Source organism: Oculina patagonica, chromosome 14 (genome assembly GCF_052425735.1).
Source record: "Oculina patagonica isolate OP01 chromosome 14, crgOcupat, whole genome shotgun sequence".
Classification (NCBI taxonomy): domain Eukaryota; kingdom Metazoa; phylum Cnidaria; class Anthozoa; order Scleractinia; family Oculinidae; genus Oculina; species Oculina patagonica.
In genome coordinates this window covers 2,221,082-2,245,533 of record NC_135771.1, presented here as the reverse complement: position 1 = coordinate 2,245,533, position 24,452 = coordinate 2,221,082, and the positions used below count along the sequence as shown (strand labels likewise).

At 36.4% G+C, this 24,452-nt stretch overlaps 1 pseudogene across 1 annotated transcript; it reads right to left on the bottom strand.

Annotated features, from left to right (window-relative positions):
* Positions 1–1,902: 1,902 nt before the first annotated feature.
* On the bottom strand, positions 1,903–22,909 carry LOC144637642 (uncharacterized; annotated as a pseudogene). The gene is made up of 30 exons (XR_013567744.1): positions 22,585–22,909; positions 19,292–19,957; positions 18,735–18,920; positions 18,253–18,345; positions 17,873–17,985; positions 17,393–17,576; positions 16,524–16,781; positions 16,266–16,385; positions 15,471–15,590; positions 15,048–15,148; positions 14,421–14,615; positions 13,847–13,915; positions 13,249–13,363; positions 12,865–13,002; positions 12,490–12,553; positions 12,263–12,401; positions 11,900–11,946; positions 11,447–11,579; positions 10,731–10,831; positions 8,757–8,859; positions 8,178–8,337; positions 7,424–7,490; positions 6,737–6,803; positions 6,219–6,304; positions 5,247–5,373; positions 4,670–4,711; positions 4,036–4,143; positions 3,698–3,737; positions 3,086–3,174; positions 1,903–2,746 (listed from the first exon to the last, which is right to left on the bottom strand). The product of XR_013567744.1 is annotated as an uncharacterized LOC144637642 (transcript).
* Positions 22,910–24,452: the final 1,543 nt, after the last annotated feature.

Below are 24,452 nucleotides of genomic sequence, written 5' to 3'. Positions count from 1 at the left end.
CAAATGTTCAAAACAAAACTTCAATAAATACTAAAATAACTTACAATAACAAAAACTGTAAGAGTAACAAACTGTTGAAAGTTCAGTTATTTTTAAAAGAATTGTTCATTTTAGCAGTAAATATATGCATGTACGGTATGGTGAATGTTCATGAGTTCACCTATTCGATGTCAATGACTTCAGTAGGGGCAGTTATCAACCATAGGGGCGCTTATTAGAATAGGGGCACTTAAAAGAATGAGGCCACTTATTAGAATGGGGGCGCTTATTGGAATAGGGGCGCTTATTAACAAAAACACATTCGATGGGGGGCGCTTATTCGGAAGGGGGCGCTTATTGGAAGGAGGGCGCTAAATCGAATCATTACGGTATCCGAGTAAGGGAAACTTCTAATTGAAAATTATGTGAAAATAATGAATAGCGTTTCATGTGTAATCTACTCTCGTATAACCAGTACGTATACCAGCATCATGAATATAGACACAGTATGAGTTACATGTACTGAGTTGCACTATACCAAATGGACGAAACTACGTACTTAATTAAAACAGTTGAGAGATCGTTTCTTACCTAAATCAACCTGCCAGTCTTAAACCTTTTTATTTTTATTAACTCAAAGGAATAGTGTCCAAGTTTCTCTGGAACTGTAATTTGAAAGATATGGCATGAATTATGAAGCAAGTTCTAAAAATATTTCCTTTCTATTTTCAATGACTGAATACACAAAATTATCATCCTCTAGCTAAATAATCCTACGAATAAAAACTAAACAACTATACAACTTAATAGCCGATGAAACGAATAAAACTCTTTAATTCCCTGCATATGTGTTCAACACCAAACTTCTCCTTATTATATAAATACATGGCCAAACACAGGTGACGGGAATGAAGAACTGAATCTGTATTCACCTTATTTTACAGACAACAATACGTGCGAATATTTAACGAGTTACGGTTACTCTCTCATATTTGTATTTACTCGACCTTAAATGGTCAAATGTCGTAAAAGTGAAATAATTTTCTTTATTTATTACGTTTACACGAATAAAGCAGCCTATCAGAATGCTTTATTGCCGGTCCAGTATTTTCCAAGTTTTAGGCCGGGTATATATATATCTCCTCCGCAGAGGCTCCTTCAGTGGGGAAAGGCGAAAAATGAAAAATGGAGAGCGCGAGGGACGATGGGAAACGCGAAGCGGCGGTTGCCTTTTTCCTTCCCACTCCGTATCCCCCGCGCTCTCGTTTCGATCCAATCCTGGCTCCGCGCGCTTACTTTTCACTTCTCCCCATTTCCAGCCTGTATGAAAAAAAAAAGGAGGCTTCTGCGGAGGAGAGAGACCGGGTATTCTACCCAAACGGCTCCCGCGCTTGGTTAGTAAAATACTGTATATTTATTGTCAACTGTCTTTAGAGTAATATATCTTGCTTTATGCTGTTCACTAATGCTGCCTAGTTACACGTACTGTATGGACTAAGGTATAGTAGCATCGCCTACTTTATTTATTGCTGTATTTCCTTTATCTAAATACTAATGCTGATAATATCGATGATGGTAGTAAACCAGAATCGTTTTATATTATACCGATGGGACGATCAAAAGGTTTCTTCCAACTCTATTTAGTAGAAACTCAGTCGTGTTCTATTTGAAATCCGCGATCTGATTGGTTCTCTCATTGATTTCTATTCGCCGATAGAAAACAATCGCGCGCGCGTTGCTCTTTAAAGGGCGAATTTTTCTTGATTTTTGGCTTAAAAAGTACATAAAATTGTAGGTTTTGGACTGCAATTATTTAAAGTTTACTAAAAGCTCGCCCTCGTTATCTATGGCGATAGTCAACTCGGCTGCGCCTCGTTGACTATTCGCTCATAGAACTCGGGCTCGTAGTCTAATTGTTAAAAAGAGTGTCTAGCCTTTTTATGTGAACACGCTACTGTCCGTCGGGATGCATATCATTTGAATCATGGCGTAATGATCTCGGGGCCCACAGAAACTGCATGGTTGTCAAGAAATTGTTTGATTGGATAAACGTTATCCATTCCTGTCGATATTATCCTTTAATAATCTTAGTTAATGAAGAATCTTTCGCTACCACTTGTTAATAACTCTTCTTCGTCAAATACAGACCCGGACTCGTGTTCCAGTTCTGAAATACTCATCCTCAAGTCGCTGCTTAAGACACTACTCTCGCTTAATGCAATCCGTGCAGGGGTAAAGGTTGAGTGATATGAATTTTGACTGTATTGATAAACTCGTCGCGTTGTAGTTGTGTATTGTCTCTGGTAATTGGACTCGAGATGGAAATCTCCTGGAAAATCAAGCGACTCATTCCCATTCTCTTCTTGAGTGTTTCCTGGATTGAGTCTTGATTTGTTACATTAATAACGCGCCAACTGCGCATGCCGCGATCAAATTGGTTTGGTAGGTTCATCACTTCATTCTGATCACTGTTCTGATCCGGAACGCAAATTTGCGTATCCTGGAATGGATTTGAAATAATTGATACTTGCTTTGACTTTGAGTCACTGGAAACCTTTGCTTCACCCGGCTGGCGAATGTTGATCAAGCTGGAAGATATATCCTCAAAGAAAACGTCATCAGACTTGATTTCGTCATCTTGGTCTTGGACAATTTCTTCTTGATCGCTTTCGGTACTGTGGCTATGCTGGAATGTCTTAGAGCACTCGTACTTATTGTTCTCGGCGGCCCCTGACAATGATGCGATTTCCAGGTTGTGGTCCGAACACTGCAAGTGTTAATAAGAAATGGTTATGCGTATGTAAAAGTGAGTAAAGGAAAAGTAAAATAAGTTCATGAGTCGTGTGACTCCTCTAGTCAGGGTAAACCCTAGGAGGTGAAAGGCTATATGGTGAATTTATTAAGTACGCCCTGCAAGAAGAGGAATGGATGGGTAGGATTTGTTAACAACCGGGGAAGGTCTTCTTATAAATTCCTCGTGCTTTTTGTGTTTTGCGGTATTGACAGTCGATTTACATGTCTGAGAGACCTGGCTATAATAGGCGTATCTGGGTACAAAAAGCTGAGGTAACTTAGCTAAATCTAAAAATATCGTGAATGTCCTTGCCTCGATAGGATCTTGCTTAGTCAATACTACTCCAAAAGAATCACATGCCTCTGCTATTACAGTATCATCACCAAGGGACAACCTCTTCTCTGAAAAAAGGGAAGAAAATAAATTATGGTCTTGTTACTCCTAAATTATAATATTTCTTTGTAAACCGAAGGTAAATAAACGTGTGCCGTTTTACTACTTCAAATCATTTGAAACCGAGTAAACACAATTTAGACAAATGTGATCAAACGGTAATAAGCTTCTATTTAGAAAGCGATCCAGAAAGCCAGCCCCACGTCCTCGTCGTGGATCACGGGCAACGCCCATGGCGGCTAGCGGGGCTCTGGTGAAGGCATAAAGGCCATCACCACCTGCCTGCTGGATTTTCCCGGTTTCGAAATCTGAATTTACAGTTTACAGTAATCTATATCACTGGACGTCCTTTCACGAGTGCAACCCAAAAAGATTATCGAAACTCTTATTATTCCAACCAAATTCTTTCACCTACGCAAAAACTGTACATTTTGTTCATTTTGAAGTTCAAAAAGGTGAAGAAACTATGCTAGTGAACGTGGATAAATCGAATACGAGGAATACGTTACAGACCAACGTAGCTGGCTGTACCTTCCGACACTCTGACTTTCTTTTCGGCAATTCTTGACGACTGTAATTCAAACACATAATCGATTTCAGATTTTGTTTCTGGGTTAGCAATATATGATTCCCATCAGTACAGAAACTTTCATTTCCGTTGTGGTCATTAACGTTCCTTAAATATTCGTTTAGACACCCGCGTAAGACGCAGGACACCTCGTTTTTACAGGCACTGTTTGGGTTCCTACATGCTGGATGCCCTTTATGTGCTAGTCTTCATAGCAGCCGACTTCTAATTCCCAAGCGCGCGGAGCGAACAGTCTGCTTTGTCTGCTGCATTTGAATATTCAGTTGTTTCCTATACTCACCATGGTAGAAGAATATTTGTTATGTCTAGATCTTGCAACCGCTTCGTTCCGAAGGTGATCCCTTCGACTTCCATGACAAGAAATGATTCGTTTGTATTCAGCGCGAATCTAAAAGCAAAAGAGAATTGAAACTCGTGAAAACATTTAACCGATACCGCAATTAATTATAAACCTCAACAGTCAATCACTTTCTTTTAAAGTATGTGCATGTGACCTTTCCAGCGCTGTTCAGTACGGGTTGTCTTATAAACTGCTTATGTTTCGTATTTTGATTGGATAACACATCGTGAAGGGTTTAAGTGATTGGCTCTGTAATTGTAACGGTTTCAGTTAGAGCAGTTTTCAATTGAATGTCGTAAAACCAAAACCAAATACACTCTACCAATCAAAAAAACACAGAAAATCAGAAACCAATAAAACCGAAGCAAAAAAGCGGCCGAGCGCGGAACGGCGCAAGCGAGGCGATGGCGGACTTCTGGGCTGGAGTGGCGCGAGAATTTTAAACCAATCATTGAGCGTAGTAATGCAAAACAATTCAAACGCGAAACTTTCACACTCAGTGAAAACCGCTCTATAGCCTGTAAGTAAAGTCACATAAGAAGCGCACCATAAGTATAGTAGCCAAGCGACTTACCCTTTCATCCGCTAGGCAATGAAAAATAAAGATGAAGAGTCCCTTGAAGTCGTAACAAAAATAAAAGAAACATAAGTAACATGACGGGCAGATATTCGCTTCCAAAGAAAAAAGAGTTGCAATTTAGTTACTCACTGGAATGCCAAAAGGTTGCTGAAAAGTGCCAAAAATCTAAGAAGTTGTAGTACCTAAATTTCAAAAGTTGCTACCTATATATTAATTAAGAGCTTTATTTTTCGTTCTTCGCAATAAATTGCTAATATCGGTCAAAACGAAATAGCTTGAACCTTAGCTTTTTTAAAAACAATTTTTAAGTTTTTTTAAAAAAAAAAATGTTTAAAAATTGGTATATATTTTTTAAAATTCTTAAAATTGATGTTTTCTATGAAATAGTTGCCCTTTTCGTGCTTGACATGTGCCCTAAACCTATATTTTGCTCAAAAATTGCTCGGAAAAACAAAATTACTCAGAGTTGCTTGAACCGCAAAAAGGTTGCCGAGCACAATCGGGACAGGCCTGGTCGATATTAGGGAAAATAAATTGTCGAGCCTTTTTCCCTTAAAGCTGCTCCATTCACCTGCAAGACGTTAAAAATGTTGAAAAGATATGCCATAACAACCGTTGCTTTGCCCAAGAAGAACAATCCTAGTAACCAAGTCGTGCCTAACAGACAAGTTAACACTGCACATGCCTTGGCCCAGTACCTAATGACCAAGAGAATCAGGCATTAGTTGAATAGGTTCTTATATATCGGGTGTTTAGTAGAAAATCAGACTGACGAGTTTCTTAATTAGGTTCTTCTTTAATCAGGGGTTTGAACTGTTTGCTACTGCTCAGAATAATACTGTAAGCCAATTCATTAACAGTTAGCGTATTGTACTAGTGTACAGTTGACATATGGACTTCTGTGAGCCTGGCTTGTTACTGGAACTACATTATAGCAATATTATCAGTAGTGGAACTCGTGGGAGGTGAATTTTAAGATGACTAATAGAAACTAAATGGATTAGATAAGTACATTATTGAGGATGTACTAGAATCATTCATGCCTGCATTTTGATCAATAGATCTACGAGAACTATTTCAATTGCTGATGGGATCATAAACTGGGGTCTTATTTCCACATTTCGGCCGTTCTTACTCCACTAGGTATGTTACTGTACACGTTGATCTTTGGATATGGTGCCATGCTGCATCAGCAACGCCCCTTGTTGGATTTCTTTACTCTAACTACCGGTCTTTTTGATAGTGAATTTATATTTTAAGGAGAAATCAAATTGGTCACTCTTGGGAGCTGCATAACATACGTTGACTGCTTGGCCACCAACGCGAAGAAAAAAACGACAGTAACAACGGTGAAAATTAAGAATTCGCATGTTCTAATGCTAAAAAACAACCGTAACTGTTCATGCGTAATTAGTGGCGGATGCAGAAGGCCCTGGGTGCAGGCAGCCCAACCAACCAACCTTGCATGCAAGTCCCGGCCCACCACTGGTATTCACCATGTTTTACTACTTGATAATCAGCTGAAATAATTACAATTCCTTACCGCATTTGTTGTTGGTTTTGCGAGGGTTGCTTAGCGGTTCGCGATGCCATTGCCCTAAACGTCATCCCTAGAAACACGAGATTCAACTGAAATGACAGGAAAATAAAATGAGCAATGTGCAAGGCATACCGTAACTAATATAATTGGTTATATTATTTTATAATTCAATTTCCCGCAGTGCAGTTACATGATATTGTAATCTGTGACTGTTCTCGTAAATCTTGTCCCTGGATCTCTCGTACGGCCTCATTGCAGGAAAACCTTTTAGTCTATATCTTGAGTCCTGAACAGGTGCAAAGGGGAAGCGCATGCAACTGAAAGCAATGAAACACTGGTACAAAAAAAGAAATGTGGGACTGAACTAACGTTCGTTTCACTTCACTTCGTCTTCGTTTTCACCAGTTTATACCTCCTTAATTCTGCTTGCGCTAGCAGTTATTGTCAAATGGCGTTATAGCAAATAACTCAGTTATGGTTACGGTTGATTATTTGTTTGCTATTTTACTAGTCTTACGTACCACACATATAAACAAAACAGGACCGACAAAGCTCCATACGAAACCATCTTCAACCGCCAACCAGCAGCTGCCAAGAAAAGAAGAGTTCACAGCCAAGCTAAGTTGGTAAGAGTTTCCAGCACATATATACGTATACTTTGATTGATCAATACTAATACTTTTTATCAGCTGGTGCCACGTGCAACAAAAATATTAAACGAATACCCAATCATGGTAAACAAGTGTTTGACAGTTATTGCCGTTGTTGTTATAACAATAATTATTTACCAAAATAAAAAGTATACTGTTCTGCTGTTAAAGCACGTCTTATTTTATTTTGGTTTTTACTCAAAAACGAGTTCAGCGACCTCCAGTTCTCGTTATCAAATTGCAATCAGCATTTTCTTATTTAAAAGTTTAAAATCTTACGCAAGGTGTTTAGGGCCACCATTAATTTTCGAAACCCAAGACAAAAAAAACCCTGCATGTACAGCATACGCGGTGAAACACGCGAAAGCGAAATAGTGATTTGATTATTTAATTTGTTCAGAAAGTAATGTTTTTATTTTATTACTTACTAAAGATCTTTGCAAACGTACATTGAATTATACATGTTCAGCTTAGCAAATACAAAGCCAAATCAAAGCTGTACTACTTTAGACATTCAAATGAAAATCATTATAGTAACGAACTCAAGCAATCTCTTACTGTCTATCCGTTGTGTATCCCTCCTGATTTACCAGAATAGCTGTAACCACGGGAATTATAGGAATTCCTTCAAGAAAAGATTTTTGTAAGGTCATATATAATACAACATTTTTTTTTAGGTACATTTGAACTTATATTTGTAAATATCCGTTTTTAAATTTTTTAGAGTTTTTAACTTTTTAACATCATTTTATTAATATTTTTTATTGTAAAGCGCCATGAGCAATTAGTGGATTTTGGCGCTATAAAAATACTTTTATTATTATTATTATTATTATTATTATTATTATTATTATTATTATTATTATTATTATTATCATTATTATTATTATTATTATTATTATTATTATTATTATTATTATTATTATTATTATAACATGAAGATTCTTTATCTTATCAATTGCGAAATTCATTCTGTCATTTTCACAACATGGTAACTCTAGAAAATTGCGATGTAGATGAGCCGAGGTGACTATTGTTCGCACAAAATGAGAGCAATTTTTTTTGCTCTATCTCACAATGAATGAAATAATATTAGTAATATCTGCAATATAAATGAAAGGAGATTCCGCATTTAAAGACTCCTTGTGCGCGTTCATTGACTATCGTAGAATATTTAGGGCCATTGTACGGCCAATCAAATAAAGGAGTCGCAACAGACCACGGCGAGTTCTTAAGTTCTTCTGTATACTGTGCACTATATTGGGAACAATGCAAGGTTGTTAACTTGATGCAGAATAATAGCATGTCTCACCCCAAGAGCAGACAAAGAATACTTTTTTCTTGGGACCTTCACCAGAGGTTGGGAAAACTTTAACCAACATCAGATAAAGAATAACTCCTTCTGTCGCCATCCAGCAAAATGCAACAAGAAAAAGATAGTGGAGAAACACGGCAATCACAAAGCAGCCAGTCTGAATAAGAAGAAAACAACAATAAATGAAAGGTAAGAAGGGGTATTTTACACTTATCTTTTTAAGACTTAGACAAGGATACTATGGTTTTATACCATGCCATAGAAAATACAGCCAATCAGAATACAGGAAAGCCGTTGTATATTCGACGGTATTCAACCCAACCTTCCCATAGTGCGCTGCGACTGTATTCTCGACGAAATTTAGTAAGCGTATTTTCTATGGCATGGTATAAAATAGTTACACAACACTTTCTCGTGGTATACTATGGAATATCCCACTTGTCACTTGTATTTTCTTGGCATACACACTCGCCTAAAGGCTCGTGTGTATACCGAGAAAATACAAGTGACTCGTGGGATATTCCATATTATACCACGAGAAAGTGTTGTGTAACTAGTATTTATATGATGGCATACCTCATACTGTGTCTTATCAATACCGACCACAAACAGTAATTCAGCCAAGATAAGAGATAATACCAGGTTTATGTGAGCAAAATTACGATTCGATCTTAAAAATCTGCAAGGAAATAAAAAAGGTTATACTCAGTTATTACCGCTAGAAACATATGTCATTATTGTTAGTAGCAAATCTTTTATTATTATCTTAAAATGATCGACTATGAAAATGAAAAAGCACTAAGTTAAGCTGGCTGAACGATTTGGATGGGGCTCTGGCTTTTGGAAGCTTTACCTCAATTATCTTTTGAGGAACCAAGGAGGATTATTTTTCTTTCAATGCATTATGATGTAAATAAATTAAATATTTCATCAACCTTTTACCTTGAACTTTTATCATGGTGGTCTGTTAGGAAAGCGCAGACCCTGACAGAGGTTACATAATTTTATGGAATAATAAGAAATTTTGATTGAGGGCAGGACTATTTTTTATAGGCTTACTTAGTTGTTAGACCTGCTTTTTAAAGAAAACACTATATTTATTTTATTTACTGGTCCCACTTGCGGCCTAGCTGCTCTAAAAGTTATTGTAGAAATCAAAATAATATCCTAGCAAATGGGATAAACTCGGTCTAGATTTGATTTGAGAGAAGATCAATCATGGGCATACCTTCTACCTTTGAGGGTAGCAAGCGAACCTTGTCGCTCCTTTCAATACAATGTTCTCTTCCGCCTGAAAAAGGCGAATCTAACTTACTTTTTTCAATGGTCAGAAACTATCATACTTTTTTTTATGATTTTTTGATCGGTGAGAATATTATAGGCTTGGTAGTGCGGCTCTATATGTATTATTGGATTCTGAAGGAGGGATGGACTTGGTAAACTATATAATAATTTTAGGAAAAACGTATCTTTGGACCTGTAACGAAGGAATTAAACCAACTTTATCACTTCAAAAAATTTTAGAAATCAAATACGAAACTGAAAAATATATCGCTTTAGAAATAGATTACGTGTTCAAAAAAAATGGAAAGCGAGGAACGTCTAGAAAGTAAAGTTAAGTAATAAGTTAGGTAAGGTAAAAAATACTCCTGTTGTACTTATAATTTTGTATGTGTTAGTATACGGTGTAAAAAAAAAAAAAAACCTTGAGAAACTAAATTGTAAAGTAAACTCTATTGCACATAAGTATAGGTTAAATCTTATCTTCTATTTTGTAAGTGTTGATTATCAATAAAAAAAAAAAAAAAAAATCTTTTATTATACTATCGTGAAAAACGACGGGTGTTAAGAACACATGAACTGTACATATAAAAACAACCGTAGTACTTTTACATTCCACAGTAGGAAAAAAGAACCATGATGACAATCACGGCGTAGCTGCGGTTGAAAAAAAATGCAAATTGATTGGTTTAGATAATTTATCAACACTGTGATCTGATTAAAAAGTTAGACCTGAAAAGGTAACTTTTCGTTTGTTTTGCATTGTTTTATAAAATCGGGCGACGGATATCGAATCGGACGGGGTATATTTAACATCAGAGCCACTCGACTTATTTCAAGAGGATTTACACAATTGCTCAGAAGTCGCCAACGATTAGACAAAGGTACTAAAATCTTCTTTTTAGTAGTGTCTGTTTTGTTTCGTTTTCTTACTTAAACTAAAGTGTAAATTCGGATTTACAATCAATGAATTAAACTTGTTTATACGTATTCAAGCGAGCTTTTGTGTTTGTTGTTTCCGTGTTTTAGTTCTTTACTTTATAGTTCTTGATATTCACCTCTGAAAATTAGAAAACAATTATTCGCCTCAGGCTCGTGAATCTCGGCGAATATTCCCCGAGACGAAGAGGGGAATATTCGCCGTGATTCACTTCGCCTTCGGCGAATAATTGTTAAATACCCGGCGCCAATTTTGTACCACGTGATTCGTTTTGTCCAATGAGCGCGCGCGAAAATTTATCGGTGGGTTATAATTAATGATGTACTTACGCTAATGAGCAGAACGTTATTAGAGCTAACACCAATGCGACTAGTGATATACTGATGCCAGTGTATGTAATGAGACTCAGTGCAAGTTCGTGATAAGTGCCCTAAAAGTAAAATAAAAAGGTTATTGATAACAGGACAATGATATACACTTCGTATTACGTAACGCTTATCCCAACCCGTGGAACAAAACCATCGAAACAAATCGTCATTTGGCTTACAAGCGTTTTCCCGCGCATAATATACACCGGTTATGTGTTCAAATTTTTGATTTGGTCACTTGGTTGTCTTTCTCTGTTGTAATTGGCCAGATGCGCTTACTTTTGTCTTGCTTTTATGACATTCATTTCAAAAGAGCTTTTCAGTATATACGGCAAAGAAGCAACTGAGATTCAAAATGCAGAAATATTCTGACGCTTCCAATTCCTAATCAAAATCATTGTACCAATGCAGAAATATTCTAAGACTTCCAATAACTAATCAAAATCATTGTAGTCAGTGCGTAAAACTTAATCGAGAGGCATTATCATTTAATGCAGTAGGATGCTGCAACACCATCTTATTTACGCCGCCTATCTGGCTGCGTAACTGAAGCGAGGATGCGTAGAAATGCTTATGGAGCTCTTTACCTAATAACTGTATTACAACTGTATGCTGTAAAGTGTGTCCCAATAATTATTGCACTGTAGTCGCACTCGTTCTAGATTTCTTGTATTTACCCTAATTTCGTAGGACTCTGGTGTGAGCTGCATCAGGACACTGAAGCTTGTCAAGTGATAACAATGGCAAACACTGTGGGTTGAGTTGGCGAAATTTACGTAACAGCCTTCTGTGGACCACGAGCCACCATCCCTAGCAAAAAAGAAAATCCAACCATTGAAGCATTTCAACATTAAAAGATATCAGTCTGCGAAGGACTCTTTCCAGCTTATTTTCTCCCTGTCTGACGGGACTAGAATTTTTTATTGCAGGAAATAGAAGACAAAAATACTTAAAAATAACGAGCTAGCAAAACTCGTGGCCGCCATAACGCGCCCCAAGGGATCAAATAACTGCAAGACACTACAATGTTACTTTCTAATGCCCTTTTTCGGACAGTCGTTACATTATGACGTACATGAAAACGATTTTGGAATTTCTTAACTAGTGGTATAATAAAACGTTATACCAACCCTGTATATTTCCAAAAGACACATGAGGGTTGTAAGCTTTCGTCACTCTATGAAAAAAGATAAAGCACATCAGAAATATTTAATTTAGTTATTCAGCCAATTTGCCAAATACAGTTAAATATGTAAACGATTTGTAATAAAAAACAAAAATAGTGAATATATATAGACACATGGATAAATAAATTAAATGTAGAGTCAGTAGTTTTTGATAGCAAACCGCCCAGTTTGATGTCACAGCGAAAGCGGAAATGCCGTGGATAACCATAGGCCAATATTGCGAGGAGAAAATCTGTGGAATTAGAATGACATGGTAGAATTGCTACAACTTTGAGGGCAGAAAATATTCTTATGCTTTATTCTCACCTGGTTGTTTTGTAAGGTAATCACCACAGGTTTTGTAAAGTTCCCAGATATCTTAGGATTGGTGGACAGTGAGATAACGCCAGTGTTAACAGTAGCATCACTCTCGTTCTTTTCTCCGTTATTTTGAGTACCATTAGAGCTGAAAAAGTACAAGAATGGATTGTTAGTGCGGCAATTTTATAAAATTGCCAAAATAAAACACTCGTCAACGAAAAGAAGAGCCACACCTTGCGGTTGTCAACAGTTCTGCAATGTTGTTCAAGTAGATAAAAGCGATGTGGCTGTTTGTTCCTGTAGATAAACATACAGAGAATAAAAAAAATATAAGATCAAGATTTATACACCGCCTTTCTTTCGAACACGCACTCTTATTGGTTGCGCACTTCGTTGTAGATAAGGATAAACATTATAAACGCTGTCACATCACCTTAAAGTTCCTGTTACCTGCTATTAGATACTCAGGCATTTTGCCGCTCAGTTTTACGGTGCAAAAGACTAATGCCAAACACGCGGCTCACACGCAACAGTTAGTATCGAATGGTTTAACCTAATTCTTAAAATTGGATGTAAAATAAGAAGCAAATTTTGGCTTAAGGTTATACCTGAATCTGTACTGTTTGATTCCCTGTGCAACTCTGATGCAGGCATCTCTATTCCACTTCCGGGTCCATCATCCACTGCAGAGAAGGCCACTCTTTCGGGTATGAAATCTTGCTTACCAAATGAACGAAACCTTAAAACTGAAGTTATTAACAAAATGAAAAGATGCTTGTAAATGCGTGAAATGAAACGATCTTCGACAACGTCAGCTCTTACCCTTGACAAATAACTTTGCAATTTCTTTAAGTGTTCTTGTAAGTCATGAGCAAAAGGATTTTCTTATGCGTCTTTCGTTGTCTTTCGTTTCGTTTACTGTGATTAAAAACAGTGCTCTAATCTTTAGATGATTGACTAACACGTTACAGTAAGTGTCAAATACTACATACCGACATTGGACGTTTTCACATTGGAGGTATTTTTGCTGTTTGAAACGGAAGCAGTCATCAGGGCTATATTCTCTATAGAGGTCAGGAGCTTTGAAGCCTCGTCTGAACGGGATTTCTTGATAAACAAACAAATACACAAAAAAGGAACGAACGATAAATTTAAACGACATAGGTTAAGATGAATATTTTCTAAGAAAGAAGTAACTTTCAGTTGTAACCATCGTGACAAAGAAAATTTTTGTTTTGTTTGTTGTTTCGATAGTAATTCGTAACATCTTAACCGTTAAGATGTTACGAATTACTATCGAAACAACAAACAAAACAAAAATTTTCTTTGTCACGATGGTTACAACTGAAAGTTACTTTCATTACATCTTTATTCTAAAAATTAATCGAAGCATTTTCATTTTAGCAAATTTTACAGCTGTTCATAGCGGCCCACAAGAAATTACATATTTGCTTTGATTATTTCAGGCCCAGGCTCTGTTTTTTGCCTTACTCACTGATTATTTTACATTTGCTTGTTTTAAGAATTTGGTGGTAAATCAATCTAATCGCCCGCAGTTTAACAAGAAAAAAAATGAGTGAGAAGGCCTACCGCAGACGAGTCCTGCCATGCTTCCATGGCTTTTCCACCGAGAAGGTTATTTGCCACTTGAACAACGTTCTACAGGAAAAAAATAATAATTAGTGTAATCAATTTAATTTGAAACGACCACCATTTAATAGAGTAATTTGTAGTACAACTGCTAATTAAGAAAAGATAAATGAATACAGTGCTTTCGATGTAAAGAGTACTAACCTACTAACTTGGGGGATGCAAGTGCAATAGAGCTTAAAATAGGTCGGACTGACAGCTTTTTCGCCTTTTCATTTTCCGATGTCTACTACGATTTCCGTGTGGTGGACGATTTCTTTAGTTTATAGTTAGTTTAATAGTAACATGCATTTGTAATACGGCCAGGGTACCACCATTCTTATGTCGGCTGGCCATGCGTGAATGTAATTAAAATAACAAAACATAGTGGCTTCAACAATGTTATGTTCTTTTATACAGCAATTACCAAGCAACAAGATCACGGATCTGTCTTTTCACTTCCCTGACTAGTAATTTGTCGTAACGTACCACTTGCTTCATAATAAAACAAAACATGGTTGAAACTTACACCTACCTCCATAAACGCATTGGCTTTCTCCTTACTCATCGTAACGTTTTTTGTTGTCTTTTGATCAAGCGTCTCCAACATGTGAACAGCGGCGCGTAGGTCACCCCTAACCACAAGCTCATCACGTGCAGGTTTCGTGATTTTCGACAGTTCATTGGCCAGTGATACTGCAGTGTCAGAATTGATCGTTTCCGAGTTGATCTGAGGAGAATCGTCAAATTTGATGATGATGATGATGATGTGTGCATCTTGAAGCACATTAATGAATTAAGACTTGGCTGCATTTCTTTCGAAGTCTAGTTTAATCACTCGTGATCAATGCATTATGAATAGTTTTGGCCACTTTTTGTTAATTAAATAATTTATAATAATCAATTAGTTTAATATTTGCATATAAAAAGCCCACATTAAAACATTTAATAAATTATAACTAAAGTCTGATAGATCTTTGGATTACATTGCAAACCCAAATTTAAGCATCTTTAGTGACTGTCTTTGTAAAATCCCCTTGTAAAATAAAACACGCCCCCAACATTCAATCCCATCATCCGATTGTCTTCAACAAATGTAAGAAACATCAATTAAAAAGAACAGACACTTTTGAAGAAATCAGTAATTTCAATAAAGAATCACCTGATATTGGAGCTTCTTGAAACGTTTAGAGACACATTTAGTCAAATCTGGTTTATGCCAGGACGCTTTATTCTCAGCTGAACAGGTACGCGAAGCTTCTCCTACAGTGAACAAAAATTAAGATTTATTCACTTACTTATCGCTTTCTAATGATAACAACTTCTGTTTGATCGGATCGGAACGACATTGTAACTAGAATAGTTGAAAATTCTTTCTTAAACATTAGCTCCTTTGTTAATAACGGTCTTAACTGAGTTATTTCCCGTCTAATTTTTGAGATATATTTCATGTTGCATAACGTTAAATTGCTACTTGAACGCAAAACTACAAGTTTTACCGCAAAGTTTTTGAAACGCAATGGATTAAAACTAAAGTGACGAAAAAAAAGCAGCGCAGCTTAATCAAAATTAGGAATGTAAGTACCTGTGAACCCGTACGGACAAGGCCTTTTGATTGTTTTTCCTTTAGGTGTTCGCATCCACGTGATATTTCTGAACACCTCCATTTTACAGAAGTCATCATCAGAACTATCAGTTGAAACAACTAACAATAAAAAATGAAAATGTTAAAGAAAATTTCTCTCAAACGTTTTCTTTTATTCTTCTCTTACATACATCGTAATTACGGCTAGTTTGAGGTTGGTCAGATATCAAAAGGGGCCTTAAAATAACAAATTAGAAATACCGGTATACCTTATTATAGGAAATTAACGCTTGTGCATGCTAATTAAAATTATAAGGCACAACGCGAATTGAAGGAAAAAAATATTTCCCAATAAAGGAAATTGACTCGAAAGGGGGGGGGGGGGAACATTTCAAAATGAAGGAAATTAACGTGACAACACACAAAAAAACTTGTTGAGACAATAGGAACAAGTTTATTTCAACACTAGGCGTATAATACTAAACGTAGGTGTTAAGCGAAGAAATCTAACCGCCTCGAGCGGTTTTCACAATTTTTTACCGGAAGATTTTCTACCCTGATGAAATAATGCCTTTTGATGGGAGTCAAGAACGTTTGGACTGTATCGAGAAATTAGGGCCAAAATATTGGACATTAAGGTCATGGAAATTAATGTTAACAAAAATTAACGCGACTTAAATTAACGCGAATTTTTGAAATTGGCGTTAATTTCACGAAGCGTTAATTTCCTATAATAAGGTATCTTCATATTTTTACAAAAAAATGACTTAAAGCTGCTTTACAACAGTGTCTAACCTTCACACCAGTATCCATCACCAGTAAGTCCTGACTTGCACCTGCATTCATACGAGCCAGCTGTATTTATGCATAAGGCATGCTCACTACATGAATGATGACCACTGCACTCATCGAAATCTAATAGAAGAAAACAATTGATATTTTCTTTATGACTACCAAAGTCTCAAAACTTATCATTAGAAGGGAGAATTATTATTTCAAGTCCGGACTTATTATTATCATTATCGTTATCTAATATAAGGTAACCGTACTGACCTAATGTTTTGACCTCTCTAGAGGTCGTCCACGGACCTGCATACTTTGCGTTTCGACCTCGCACCATGATTGTAAACGATGTGTATTGAAGCAGACCTTTCACCAACACTGAGTTGTCATAAACTTCAATAGTACTGCACTCAATGGAACAGTACTTTACTTCGTATGACATCACTTCCTCTTTTCTATCAAGCGGTGTCCACGTTACGTTAATGGCGTCCCAACTCACAGCAAACGCGTTAATACTTTTGGGCATTTCTGTTTTGAATAAAAACAAATAATAAAAAGGGTCCAGTCAAAACCATATTATAGTTTGGGACGCAGAGAAGTGATAGCAGTACTGAGAAATTGAGCGCTATTTTGTTAAATTTTGGTTGACGGAGAAGTTTGTAAACCGTAGCAATTTTTGGTTGTCGCGCTAAGGGAATTGCGCCGACTGAATAGGGCCGACGATCCCGATGAGTTTGTGATTGAAGCAGCACTAAATTCTCATTAACAATTAGACTACAAGCCCGAGTTTTCTATGAGCAAATAGTCAACGAGGCGCAGCCGAGTTGACTATCGCTCATAGAAAACGAGGGCGAGTAGTCTAATTGTTTTAGTAGAAACTCTGAAGGATTTCAATCCAAAACCTACAATATTGTGCACTTTGAAGACCAAAATCAAGAAAATTTACCGCTTAAAGAGCTACGCGAGCGCGCGACTGTTTTCTATCGGCGAATAGAAATCAGTGGGAGAACCAATCAGATTTGCGGATTTCCAATAGAACACAGCCGAGTTTCTACTAATAGCTTATATGGAAAACACTGTATGACAATCAGAAAGGAGAATTTATATCTTGAGAGTGGAATGAAAGTTACTTATCATACCTGTGACAGTTGGCACTTTGTTAGTTTTCGCCATTGCGCTTTCGGAGAGCGGACCGACTCCTGATGACGTAAAACCTTGTACTGCTATTGTATATTCAGTATCAGCCATCAAATGAGTTACCAGGTATTCTTCACCACCTTTGACTGCAATAAGCCTGTATCTATCTTTTCCCATGATGGAGAGCTTCAAATAAAAAAAAATAAGTTTTCAGGTCAAACTCTCTGCGTGAAATAAAAATAACAGAGGCTGGGTACCATCTGGGCAAAGACGTCTAGTTTCCCTCAAAATTCGGAAAAGAAACATTGCAAAACAACATGCACGTTACAAAAAGACAACAGTAAATAACAACAACAAAAACCTACCAGGAGTATCAAGCAAAAGAACCGTAACGCAACAACTTACATCTAAAGGCATCATTGCACTGTATCAGTTTGTTGATGTTGATGACTGTAAAACATTTCTTATCTTAACCTTCTTACCTTGATATTGTAACCTTGGAGTATTCCATTTATCTGAGCTGGCGGAGACCATTGCACCAATAGGGAAGTTGAGTTTTGTGCAACTATTGTCACATTCTGCACTTTTGTAGGCACTAAATATTAAAACAGAACATAAAGAAATGAGTACATTGATTTTAATGACGCAGCTTGAAAAGTTAGTGGTTTTGAAAATAGTGAATGCCCCATGTCACTATGTACACTTGTTGTATGTGTTAAGCAAAAAATTGTTGTAACATGGCTAGATCAGTGGCTTAAAGAAATATTATTTTGTGGACAACGATACTGTTTTTATTGACGGTAGGTTTTTTATGTACCATGCACATTTTGACAAGCCTAACCCTGAACAAGAGTCTCCTCACCTCCTTCTCTTGTGCGGCAAACTAGAGCTCCAAGGCGCTTTCTGGCGTCACTATCTTCTCTCCAAAGACGGATCTTGTATGAGGTGTTTGGTACTGGAAACAAGTAGATAAAAGCAACGTTTAACAAATGCTATGATAACAGACATAGTTTTAAAATGTTTTAAGATAGATTCCACCGACTAAATTCTTGCAGACAAGGTCAGTTTTACCGTACCATTTTAAAAAGAAAACTTGCATAAAGCAGTTACAATGCACCTTAAAGTCACACTGACATTTGCATATGTTTGCATGCTACTTGTCAAGTAATCATGCAACGCTCCCCTTTTGCGTGACATCCGAAAAACCAGGAGGGAGACTAGGTGTAAAGAAATTGCTTTGGGTGCCAGAAGTAACCTCGTATACTCAGGGTTCGCTCCGACGTTCAAATTCAGAGTTTAGCCTACCAGCTATGATTGACACTGAAAACAAGCAGGGAATCTTACCAAGGTCGTTCATGAAATAGTGATTGGTTGAATTGTGTAGATACACCTTTACAATCTGTGTTCTCTCTCTCGATACTGTTACTCTGTACCCATGACTTCTTGTCTTAAATACATTTCTTCTTATAGCTTGCCAAGTTATATTCAACGTCGTAGCTGTAGCAGTGCAGTTTATTTTGGAAAGTTCGTCTGAAAAATAGAAACGTCAAAGAAATTTTAGGATCACAGCCATAATAGACGTAATATTGCTTGACTAAACAATTGAACCAAACCTGTCACAGTTGGTACGGCTGACCCTCTGTTGAACCCTTGTAGAACAACCTGTCAAATGTTTCCGAAAACTACGAGCATTGGAAGGAAAATATTGATTGTGTAATTTGCATGACTCGTATATACCATTTGAAGTAATCAGATTTTATTTCAGCTTCCAATTACGAATACCAGTATTACGAATACCAGTAAGATAAGCATGGAGTTTATTACGACTCATGCATGATGCAAAATACGCGATAAAAAGATATGGTCCATTTGACATTTCAAACTGATTGCAAAAAACTTACTCATTTGCAGTTGGAATGCCCTCTTCACTTCGTAGCCGTCCAGTGATCTATTCCATGCCATAATTTGGTCGTATAATGCCCCGCTCTCCAAGTACAAAGACGCACGTACAACTTGTCCCGGAAAGCTTCCTCTCAATTTCACATGTTTCGAAACATCACTTCCATTTCTAGCCGAGGAAGAGTCAACCTTCTCTCCATTCATATAAGCAGTTAAGCGACCACTTGTTTTATTCCAAGTTAGAACTATAAATTCCCAAATCTCCTGTTGGACTTTCAAAGGCACCTTCCAGCTGAGTCCGTCGAAGAGAAACTCCACAATGACCCTTCTTTCAGTGCGGATCGATTCCGTTTGGTACACAAAAATACCTTGTAAATCAGTAGCATTATTTCTTGAAGTGCCAAGAAAAATTTGAGGAGCAGTCGCAGAAGGCGTTATTTGCAACCAGAATGCCAAAGAATATCCAGAATTGCAAACTGGCATATTAGTCAAGCAACTATCTGTGAAGGATCCTAATATTAAGCAGGATCTGCCAACTAAACTAAGGTAGTCTGTGTTGTTTAATGGTCGCGTGGTGCCAATGAACTTTGCTTCCTGCCCCGTCACGTGATCCTTGTACGGGAAAGTCTCGTTGAAGGTCCAGTGATGCGTTATGGAGCTGCGTATATCTAAACGATTAAACAGTGCAAGTAAAAAAGGAAACGAAAAAACTTTTTGAAGCTAAAAATAAAGTAAGTTAATTAGTTCTTCTGTTTTAGTGATAGAAAACCAAGATGGCAGAATATGAGCAATAGTTAGGATAAAAATGTCAAATAAATAGAAACTTTTTTAGTATTTTGTTAATCTCAGTATACAAAGCAAGAGCTGAATTTCATGATTTAAACGTCCCAATTTTATTATTATGAATATATGAATTTCAGCAATAATTTGATGAAGAGAAATAACAAGAACAAATAACAGGCGCGATTGATGCGTGAACGGCAAATACCAAATTAGAAGAAGAAAAAGATGTAATTGGACAACGACAATAAGGCGTCCACGTGATCGCGCGCCAATAGCGAAGCGCGCGAGTGACGTCACGACTCAGACAAGACTAAGACAAACAAACTGAAATGGCGGATGATTTTTCTGAAACACTTTCTAAAGCAGCCGGTATTCCTAAAACACTTTTATCAAACGAAAACGTCACCTAATTTCCTTCTATTTCTCTCATGAGAACACGCTGATGTTTTTTTTAGCCTTGTGGCGGTTATATTCATTTGCATTCTATTTTTAGACCTCGCGCACTTCGCTATTCCGTGTCTCATAATGACCATAAACACATGAAGCACCAATAAGAATCGAAATTTTGTTATAGATACGGCACATTATCATTTATATCTCGCTTGGCACCATCCAAATATACAGTACTTGTCAACTGGGACCCGACAGTAAATAAGTTTGCTCACACCCGATTAGAACTTCTGCTAGCGTTATTATTAGGTCCTTAATGGGGTCTTGACTGTAATTTCATTTTTCCATTATTGTTAAGTGTTCTCCTGCCCATAACATTAATTTTGACTTAGAGGAGAAATAGATCGATCTTTGGTATGACTAGCAGTCATGCGGTCTAAAGAAGTTTCAACGTGTATAGTTCTTCTAGTGTGATTTCAGTGAAGATTCTGTATATTTAAATCGCTTTCCCATTTCCATATATTACTACAAAAATTAAGTAGCCTAGGATCTGTCCTGGTTTCCTTTACATTGATACGACAAGTTTTTCAAACAAGGGTTTATAATTTCTTGAATACTTCAAATTTTACTTTTGGGTTATATTTTTAAATAATTATAAGCGAAAAGCAAGCACGTGCACGCCGTAAATGCGCCTAAATACTGCTTGCCTGACGAGGCAAGCAAACTATTTGAAAATATCCAATAATTTCGGGATGGAAGGATGTATTTTAGAATTTTTTTGGCGATAAGAATAAAAAATGCGTAATTACTTAAGATAACTGTCTCTGAATCGCGTTAGAATCATTATTGCTGCATCACTTTGAATATATTTAAATACGAGAACTTTCATCAATATACCTTTTACAGCATATCTTTAAGACAAATGCAATGGGATTAAGCAAAAAACGATCTTAACATACAACAAGATGGCAACAGCTTCACTGAATAAATATGTTTGTTTTTGCGGTCTACATTCACCGTGTTATAAACAATTTTCGATATTTTCTTGCACCTATGTAAATTGAAACTGGAAATTTGCAAAATGAAACTACCTCTTCGCAAAGACAGATGCTGACGGCCATTTTGTCTTGAACTGAGAAATAAATATTTGTTTCCCTTATATATTCTATCGGAAATTGAACTCCTGCTTAGAAATATTCTCTAGTTTTAATGGGATAAAAGGTCTAGCCGTTCACTTAAAGTGGCTTCAACATCATTCACTGTGTGGCTTTGAATATATTTTGTGTATAATGTTGTATAATTAAATAACAGCTGCTGCACCAGAAAACCGCGATAAAACATAATTTACCAATTCTGCTACGTGACGATTTTCTGAAAGTAGAATTGGCCTTATCAGTAAAAGAGAGAAAAAATGGAACACTACTTCAAACCACAGATACTTTCAAGATATATCTTATAGTGATAAAATTGATATCATTTTGTGCGAGTAACTAATACGAGTCAGACTAGGTTTTCCTTGTGAGGATATCGGTTTACCTTGTCGAATGAGGCAAAATAAAAAACAAACAAAACAAAAGCACTAGTTTACATTCGGTTAATGATATCCTTAACTTGTACAATGCAAACCGGCAAACGATCATGGACATTTTCAGTATTATAGTGACATATCAGTGTTGCCTTGCCAGAAAACACTGAAATTAAAACCAGACTTCTACTTTTAATGGCGTTTTCACGCAAATTAAAGCTCTTGGACAGTGCTTGAAACATTTGTGAATTTTAAAGTGAGCTTTCCTTTTAGGCGCGCGAATTTTCGTTTTATTATTTAAGCCGTGTTACTCGGTAATTGTTTTGGATAGTGTACGTAGTTCATTCGATTTTATCATTTTAGAAGTTCGTGTCAACTTCGTTCTGTATACGTGAAGAAAAGTGAAAATGATAACATTTTACTTGCCCCGTACTGAATAGGATTACGCGTTTATTATGCTTAGCGTTAACTTTTCCCAGCATAAAAACGAACAGCTTAAACTACTTAACCGACGTCGTTGTCGGAATTATCTGGAAAAGCTAATGAAATCTGCAAATTTTAGAAAACAAAGCACAAAACGCGGTATAAAATGCTTACCTGTATAAATTCCTCTTGCCCATAAGAGAAGAAGTATTGAAAAACGAAAACAACCTGAATCCATCTCAAAATATCGTAAAAAAGGTTGTAAACCTTCCTTTTTGTTCAAGCAATTAACTCCAGGAACCGTTGACGCATTTCGTTCAAGACGTCGAAGATTTGCTTTAGTACCATTTCAGTTAAGCCTCATTTTTCATCTGTTAATAAAACTCTTCCCGTTGTCATTTGTGTCCAACGAGAAAAGTTTAATTTTCTTTTTGATAAATGGATTAAATTTCAAAGCGGCCGTGTCACATACGTTTTTTAATCTGAAGAAAGAAAAACAAAAGCGAGGTGACAACGGCTGCTTAATGAATCCCTCTTATGATGGACAGTTTTCACAAAAGATTAATTGATGGATCTTGGAAAACATCTTCACAAGAACAATCTTCATGATAAGAGGGATGATATTAAAGTGTCATGGTTTATATTAAGACTCTCGAATGCAAATAAAGCTAAAAATTGGGGCGGTATACATTAAAACGACGGTATCAATTTTCAGAAAAAAGAAACCATTTTTGTTGAGATGAAGTAAAAATTACATAGAAATTAATTAAAAATAGACTTACTGGATACTCAGACATAATCAAAATTATTCTTTTTTGGAAAACAAAACTCGCAACTACAGCACTTTACTTTCACGTAAAAAAAAACTTAAGTTTACTGTCATAAAGAGAAATTTTATAAGTCGCTAACACAGGAAGACGGCTTCTGTCTGTAAAACAACATAAAAGATGCCGGTTAAGTAGAATAGGCGTTAAAATGCTAACATGCACAAAACATGTTAACCACTAGGAGTTTAATTGATGTGTTAGACAAAACAATATAAGGAATAATTCAAAATTTTGGCTTGGTTTTGAATGTTGTTCCCAATAGTCTCCTAATAGATACGGAAATTTAATATTGCAAACAGGTAAACAATTTCATATCTTTCCTATGGAATAATATTGAAATTTACACCATCCAATTTGCCATACATGAAGCTTTTTATGGCTAATACGATTTTAATATTACCGGACTCGAACGACTAACAAACTACCCATAAATCTTTTGTAGCTTTTAAGTATGAATAATAATTTTAATTTACCCTCATAGGCAAACCGACTCCATTTATTTAAATCCACTTTGTTAATCCCAAAATAATATTAATTTGCCCTTAAGGAAAAACCAAATCCTTTTAACTGAATCCACTTTGTTGATCTAAAAAAAAAACTGCCGTTATGGCAGCTAATTTCAAAAAGAACTAATTATGGTCATTATATACAAAGACATTGATGGGCCATTACGCTTAGTTCTCTTTAAAGAAACAGTAGCTGTCACCAGTTATTTGTTTAAAATTTCTCGAACCTCCTGATAAGGATCCAAGATTTGCGTCACTTAGTTGAACATTGCAATTCAAGTTTACCCCGATTTTTTGAACCAATTTTGTTTCAAATGAAGGTTCCAGAATTTGGGATTCCACTGTTTTCACCAAGATATCAAGATCGTTTTGCTTGCAACAACAACAATCTTTATTTTTTTTGTGCCCAGAAAAGTTACAATAAATAAATACAAGCAAGAGGGAAAATTTACAATAAAAAAGAGCACAGCCACTTAGAAATAGCTAAGGCTAATCGAGTTAAGTGGCTGGGCCAAGCGGAAAAAAATATTGCAATTAAGGTTACACAGTATAAAAAAAACGGGACACGATTTCCATTCACACACACACACACACACACACACACAGGGAACAAAAAAAAGAAAAAGAAAAGTGTATGTACACACAGAAAAGAAAAATAAAGTTCATCAATGTAACCAGTTAGTAGTTGGAGATAATCAATTCTTTTAAA